Below are 8,497 nucleotides of genomic sequence, written 5' to 3' on the forward strand. Positions count from 1 at the left end.
GTTATATTATCCTAGATGAAAGATGTGCATCTGGTGGAAGACACTAATTTAAGGGATGAAAATTCCTGATGATTGCTTCAGTCAACCCTTAATACACACTGAGCTTCATTAGTAAATAGACAACTCTCAGACCTTTCCCTTGGAAGAGGTCGCATAATCAGGCTTTGTGTTGATTTTGCATTCTGTTCGTTAGAGACAGAACAAATTAGAATAATTGGCTGGTACAGGGAAAGCACAAAGAACTTTCTTCAATTTTTGTGATGCATCCCGTAATAAGGGTTGAAAATGAGACTAGAGGTAAGAACGTGAAACTCAGAAGAGCAAAGGAGAGAGGATATTGTTTCTTTGAAAATATTCTTTCAGTGTTGGCCCAGAAGAAATAGGAAGCTGAGGAAATTTTTTTTTTTTGTAAATGATGATTTTTGTGTTAATGATGTGAATTCCACAATTAGTAAGAATCAGGAAGCAAGCATCCTTTTCCACCAAGGACTTGGGACCAAATGAAACCATAAATACTCCCCCGCTCTTGGAAACCCTTTTGGAGCAGTAATCAGAGAAGGGTAAAGGCAACGCCTCAGGGCAAAGGTGTTCAGAGCAAAGGGATAGGAGGAGAACAAAAGGAAAGTGGATATTTTTAGAGCTGTCATTTTGAAATTTACCTGCTTCTGATTCAGTGCTGCTCTGCTACCGTGTTGGTCCAGTGGAAATCCTCAAAGCAGGAGCAGCCGTATTTTAAAATAATAAGGTTAGAGCAAGTGACTTTAATCCAGGTCTCTTTAGCTCAAGAGCACGGAGGAGAGTGTGAGGAAAGGGTGAGGCCACAAGGAATTGTTCACTGGGTAAATTTTCCCCAAACCTCCCTAACTGGGAGAAATTGACCACTGGATTATGTGCCTTGAAGGAAAGCAAAAATGTTGAAAGCAGAGTGTGGAGCTTGTTTAGAAAGCAAGCTCTATCATTTGGTCACCTTCTGATAATAGCATTGGCTGAGACCTGACCATTTACAATGAAGGCACTTCTGTAGGTAATAAGTTCCAGGAGGGCCAGAACTGAGTATGTCTGTTTCAGCATTTAGCATGGTTTAGCATCTTAGAGCCCAGTACATTATTGGCATATAGTAGACTTAAAAATGAATATTTGTGGATTGTCTGAATGAGTGGATGTGTGTGTGTGATTCATATCCTATTTGCAGGTCCTATGCCCTACAGTGGGTTTTCAGTGTCAGATTGTGAAAGTATTTATGCCGGGGATTGGCACTGTTCCCTATCTAATCGATAAAGATTACACATCAAAGGACGTTACACTGACAGCCCAAAAGCCTCATAGGAATTACTTAACAAAAAACTAAAATTGGATTCTGTATAATTTCTAATTTATAAGCTGGCCAGAACACTGGTATTTCAGCCAGTCCTCTGGTAGTTCCAATGATGTCCCCATGATCACCCAGGCATAATCAGAATGGCTTTAGGATTTGGGAGCCAAAATGTTCCTCAGTATTTACTGCTTTGCTAGTCCATTTAAGAAAATGGAGTATTGAAAATATAGCTTCAGACACAATATGGCATTTTATGATTTAGCACGAAATCTGAGAAATGTAGAGTTAATCTGAAGCCTGCAATGGTAAAGTTCCTTCTGCTATTGAAGTTATTGTCTTTAAACAATGATTCTACATCAGTAATGCTATATATATATATATATATATATATATATATATATATATATATATATATATATATATATGATATTCAGGTTAATTTCCTCTTCTCTCTAAGCAAGTAATTGGTTGGTTGGTATGAGAGATGGTGTGGCTTCCAAAAGTGAAAAGTATTATTTTGTTGTAATTTCCGGCTACCTAAGGATGGGAGAGGCCCAGGACACTGCAGTCAGTATATTATGTGGAGCAGGTTATATTGTGGTTTATTTATGAACTTTTACATGTTTATTTTCTATGCAAGTTTGTGTGCTCCTTTCTGAATTTTGGTAGCTAAGTGTTTTGTAACTTTGGAATACTTGGAGTTATATATATATATATATATATAACTTTTATATATATATATTTTAACGTAGTAGTTAAAGCCGTGGAGAGTGTACTAGTCTACGTAGGTTCAAATTCTGGCTTTACCCTGTGACTTCCCTGTGGCTTCCTCTGCTCACCTATTAAAAAGGAGTATAATAAGACTGCTGTGGTGAGTTATATACTAAGTGCTATTTAAGCATTTGCTATAATGATTTATGTATACTCGAAGGCAAGGAACTTGCCCCTTGATCGTCTCTGTATTCCTAGTGCTTAAGAATTCCTAGTGCTTTTCTAGTGCATTGTCTTAGGATAGAGATAGCTCAGTATAGTTCTTCTCACTATAAAGTACTGTTACGTTGAAAGTGTTTGCTTGTGTACTAATAATCTATGACATATCTGCTGAGGACAAGGAAAGGAATAGTTTTAAAACTGCAATGGATAACAAAAGATTGTATGATGTAATGCCTTTATTATGTAATGATAAAACTAACAAATAATCATGGTAGAAAATTTGAAAAACTCCTAGACAAAATAGAGATCAGCAAAATTTGCAGTAACTTTCAGAGTGTAGAGTTGTCCATGAATATTAGTGCTTTCACATTTTCCAGGACTTCAAGTAGACTCTGCTTCTTAAGAGTCTATTCATGAGATTTTAATGATGTTTTCATCATGGGGGGACACACACACACAAATCTGTTAAAGAAAAAAAAAAGAAAGAAACACATGTAAATCACTGATGTTTCAGATAGCCACATGAAATAAGGTGAGAAAGGTCAACAAGCTGAAAGAATGTGGAGTAGCATCTCCTTAATCGCTTACATAATTCTGATAATTACCTCTTTGTGGATAAAGTAATTAATGGGGAATCTAATTCAAGAAAAATGTATGAACTTCAAGCCTTCTTGAAGCCAAGTATTTCTTTCCACAAAAGGTTACTTTGCACGGCCATGCTTCCTTATCACCTTACAGGGAAAGAGTGTTGTATGGCAAAGGATCTTCCCGAAGGAGGGTGCTTCCCACGCTGATTGTCATCAGTGACTTCAGAATTACTGTTGCTGTATTACCAAAATCTTAAACTAGGATATTTTTGACAAATGCGGTCCTTAGTTAATTTTTAGAGCTACACACTGTCAGATGGCTCTGAAATAACAATTGTCTGGCTCTTCTTCAGGGTGATCGCAATACGGTAATGACCTTGAGGTATCACTAAAAAGCAGGAAGGTGTGAGTCTTCCTTTGGTTCCAGAGTGAAATGCGAGTTGGAAAAGAGGCCGACAACCAAGTGATAGAGAAGGAAATGTGAGGTCATTAGTGAAAAAGCAGGTTTAAGTTAAGGTGAAAAGGCATGAGGAAATGGTCAACCGTTACAGTATTACAAAGATCATCACGAAGCGTATCCATGAATGTGGTTTGTATTGCAATCTGCTGAAAAAGAGACAAATACCCTGGCCTGGCCTTCATGGAGATCATATTTTATTGATTCTGATGATAGATTATTGTTGAAGAGGGCCTCCTATAAATTATAACCATGCAAAGGCAGCAAGATAATTTTTTTTTCTTTATGTATGTGTTTCTCATTCCTACTCACTTCTCTCTTAGGGGAAGAGAAAATCACAAAAAAACAAAAATGTCAAATCTCAGCTATTCATTTGCAAAATAATTTTTTCCCCAAATTCCAATGGAGGCAGTAGGTTAACCGTTAAGATTTGTAAGGCTCAAAAAGCTAGAGTTTTACAAAGTGTAGCCAAATTTTATTCCATAAGTAATAGCTTTGGAAAGAATATGTGATGATGCAAAGTTGGAAAAAGCTGGGTTTTCTTCCGTAAATGACTTCACTGTTTTGGGAGAAGAGGCAGAGAAGAAATCAAAGTGAGTAAACATGGGGTGAGTTTTTCTGATAGGGGACTCTAGTGCTTTAAAATAGACTACATAATCCTAGGGATAATCTGAGGGTAGAGCACACCAATGCCTTATTTCCAATCTGGTACCCTGGAAGAAAACAGTGTATTTCCTTTGAGGTCTTGAGAGGTTTTTCTTCTGCTTTGTTTTGTTTTGGGTTCATTTTGTAGTCAACCTTACTAAGGTATCATTTGCATACAACAAAATGCAGACATTTTTAGCTAACGGTTCAGTGACTTAATTAATGTATACATTTGTATAACTACCACCCCCATAAAGATAGATAACAATTCTAAAACCCGAGAAAGTTTCCTCCTAGGCTTTTGCAAAAGTATCCCCATCTCCCACCCCAAGGCAACCACTGATTTGTTTTTTATCTTTCGAGATGAATTTTGCCCAGTTTAGAATTTCATGTCAGTTGAATACTACAGTAGGTGCCCTTTTGATCTGGCTTCACTTGCTCAGCATATGGTTTCTGAGATTCATTCATGTTGGGATGTTTTAAACCAGGACTTCAGCCTGGGTGGCTGATTTTGTCTGAAGGCACCTACAGGTACATCTGGGTCTCTGGCATTGTCACTGTCTGTTCTTGGCTCAGTATTTTCAACTTTACTAAGAAGCACAAGGTTGAAGTAAGGAAGATCATTGTCAGTATACTGGAGGTGAAGTGGGTTCCGTTATGTAATATTCTCAGCATAAATTGACCTGCTTGGAATCATTGTGTTGATAATCGACAAGGATACTCTTCCCCCAAAAACCTTGATACTATAAAACTTCTAAAGGACGCTGTCCTAGGACTCTTTTAGTTTTAAATTTTTGGGAAACATTTCTGGAAAATTCAAATGCTCACAACCTGAAAGAAGCAATTATTCACCTGAAGGCTAACTCTGCTCAAGTTGAGTTGTCCGACCTTTACATGCTGATAGAACCCAAATAGCCTTGCAAAACAATGCTCTCTTATTGGATATAAGCACATAGACTATTTAAGATGGACGTGTATATGCAGTAAAGTAAAAAAAAACAAAGACTCTTTGAGTTTCCCTTGCACGTTTTTAAAATTTTTTCATTTAAGTTTCTATAGCATATGCTAATAGTTGAGGGTAACCTCAGGTTAGTTTTAGGTCCACTCTTTACATAAATGTTGAAGTACTCCATACCCACCTTTTTTCTACCTTCCTTCTCTTCTTCCATCTTTCCTTCCTAACTTCTTATAATCCATTATACTTAATCCTGCATTTGTTGAGGTGGCAATTAGTGTAGGAAAATTGAAAGCAGTGTGAAATGTTGCTGTTCAGAATGCATGTTGACCAAATTCTATATTGAGAAAAGGTCTGAATTTACCCACAGGAACCCTTTCTCAGCGTCTTTGAGTACAGGCCATAGAAACTGGGCTATAATATCCTGACAGGTATGTCGAATTCATAGCAATAGCCCTCAAAGAGTTTACCTAGCGTACGTAGAAGCGTATGAATGCATTTAATGATTGCTTTATTGGCAGCAGTGCCAACATACACAGTCTATTTTGTTTTATATCATTATCATTACCTGCTGTTGACCACTGTATACATTGCTAATGGTGTGGTTCCTATGGCTTGTGAATTTCACGGCCAAATAATATGTAATTTATTGCACACTTTAGTGTAGAAGATGGAGACTCCATAAATTTTCGTGTGCTCTTTGCCCCTTTGGAATGTATTACCCTGAGATCAGGCAAAGTAATAAATTTACTTCAAATGTGTGTGATAGCTAAACATCAGTTAGGACTGATGGGCAATATTTCTTCTTCCAGCAACATAACAGTTTTTAAAGACTAAGCCATTGAACGTGGAGGTACTGAACATGGGACTCAGTTCACTGGGATCCCTTCTCAGAAAAATAAAGGAAAACTTGAATTGGATATGTGTGGCTTATTCAAGTAGTAACTGATCAGCTACATCTTGGTGAACTTAATTTGTCACAATCGTTTGGTATTAACTCTCTTCCCCTTCTTCCCCTGACTCTCATGAGAATGGATTAGAAGTATCTTAAAACATACTAAGTCGTCTTCCATCCCTGTTACTCTTAACTACAAAAGCACACTTTCCTTATCCAACGTAACTTACTGTCTTTTAGAGTAGCTGTGGTTTTAATTCTCTACAGAATTCAAACCAGCAAGAGAAACATTTTCAAGGAGCCACCACATTGTACAGCTTTAGAAAGAAGACTTTAGAATTAAGGGCAAATATATCATTTTATGGCTAAAGCACCTGAGGCGTAAAGTAGGAAGGTAACCATCGAGGTCAGGGAAAGGGGTTGAAGATCAGGTTTCAGGCTGAGAAAGAGTCTACAGGGACTCAATCTGAGCAGTTCAAAAACTGAAAGGAGACCACGAATGTTCTGGGAAGGCTGGCATCTGGCCTCAAGTGTGGGATTTCAGACAGGGAGTGGGCCCGGGGGGGGGGAACTGAGCTTCTGCAGTAGGCAGAGAAGTCCCCCTCATCTCCAGAAAGTGCCACTGACATCAGGGAGTTGAGGGGAAAGAGCAATGAATTCCAGTCCACCTGAGAAAGCAGGCCAATCTAATTAACTCTGAATTTAGGCTTATTTCAGGTACTTCTTGAGAAAGAACTTGGGCAAGCGCAAGTCCCGTGCAGCCTCTTTAAATCCATGCCCGGTATTTTCTGGTGGAGCTGCTTAAACCCTCCAAGTGACTCCAGTGTTTTAATTTCTCTCTCTATTTAATTCCGACAGTTCTATGATTGATTATTTAATGGGCAAATAAGTAGGGTCACAAAAGAGTGTGAATGTATTTTACAGGATGAGGATGGGCGGAGTGGAGCAGTCTGGAATAGGACACCAATAAAAAGGGATCTGGGTAAATAAGAACGTCTATTAGAAAGGGAGAGGAATTCGCAAGGAAATTAGGGCCTGACACCACGCCCTTCTCTCTGCATGTTTAGAAGCTAGTTTCTAATTTTCTTTTCATAGGAGATGTCCCTGTGATGAATTGTCTTTTACCTCCACACTGTTTATCACATGGACATATGGTGAAGTTTGCGTGAGAGAAAGCAAGTATTAGAATTTGTCTGGCGAGCAACTATAAGCACTTCCTGGAACAATCTAGGGTAGAAGAAAAAGGAAAGGAAAGTGGAAACAAAGGAGAAAGACACCTAATGATGCTGGAGTCTCTCGCTGGGATTTGTGGTATCGCTTTTTGAAACTAAGTACAGAAAGTCAGAACCTGACTGATTGTTTCTTGATCACGGTTTGTTTTCATTTTTGTTTTTATCTTGCTGTCTCATAAGTTATTCCAGCCAGTGCTATGTCATTTTCAGTTTCAGTAAGCATGCCTGTCTTGTTTCCATTCGCATTATTCATGCAAATGTTGATTGAACTGATGACCCCGAGTTATCAAGGAAATATTAGATACACCAGTGGATACATTTCTTAATTTTAGAAAAAAATTACCGAGTGAAGGTTAAAATAACTCCTCTTAAATTTGTCATTTAAAAAAAACTTCTCCTAACATACAATACCTCATTGCCTAATAATGCCAGATAAATGAAGAATTCCTATGTATTCATGAATGCAGGCTAGTCTGTATATTTTTTGGCAGGTATGACCGTTACCGAGGGTAACGGCCTAGTTTGCTGGCCGTGTCCTGTCTCCTAGAAAGTGGTAGTTTCTGTTGTCTTTCAGTTGGTCCATTGGATATCAGAGGTGAATTTATAAAACTATACTTCCCTTTACACTTACTTTGTTTTGTTTTGTTTTACTTGAAGTATAGTTGATTGACAATGTTGTGTTTCAGGTGTACAGCCAAGTGATTCAGATATATATATTTCTTTTTCAGATCCTTTTCCATTATAGGTTATTACAAGGTATTGAATATAGTTGCCTGCGCTACACAGTAGGACCTCGTAGTTTTATCTATTTTATATATAGTATACACTTACTTTGTGTGATCCTGGCTGGTCAGCCCACATGATTACTTTCACTTCTGATATAATTTTTCAGGTCCAACCTCAAATCTTTGATAAGAAGTTATTTTAAAATAAGTTTATTAGCATGTGTGTGCTCTAAATCCAACAGTAGTTATTAGAGATATGGTTTTGCACTAGGTATTCCTCTCTTTTTTGTTCTTGGCCAACCAATCGAAAATTAGCTTTTATTTTCTGGTTGGTTTGCTAGATGTTTATGACTATAATAAAAGTCTTAAATTTTGTCTCATATCTTAAAACACAATCTGAATTAGCAATGGATATTGTGCTCTACATAGGGGCTGTGATATAAGTATAGTTTCCAACTTCAAAAACATATAACCTAGAAGGGAACACACACAGACACATATGCAGCAATTATGGCAACTGCATTTGTTTACGAAGTGAAATAGTACTGAGATGGATAAAGTGCTAGCAAGCCTTGAACAGCCAAATCAGCTTCAAAAATAGATGTGCAGTTCTTTAAAAATATTTTTAACATTTTTCCAGCTACATGTAGAATATAACTTAGCATAAAAACGGTACGGGTTTTATTTTAAGTAATTTAGCATTTTGACATCCTCATAATGAAATTAAATCCAGGAGGAGGTTTCTCTCCATGA

General features: G+C 37.5%; 1 long non-coding RNA gene across 1 annotated transcript in view; it reads right to left on the reverse strand.

The window, feature by feature from the left end:
- Positions 1-8,497, reverse strand: part of LOC309658287 — a 205,960-nt gene that overhangs the window by 108,108 nt on the left and 89,355 nt on the right. The window lies entirely within an intron of this gene.

The sequence above is a fragment of the Balaenoptera physalus genome, assembly GCF_965194825.1.
Source record: "Balaenoptera physalus genome assembly, chromosome: 3".
Lineage (NCBI taxonomy): Eukaryota > Metazoa > Chordata > Mammalia > Artiodactyla > Balaenopteridae > Balaenoptera > Balaenoptera physalus.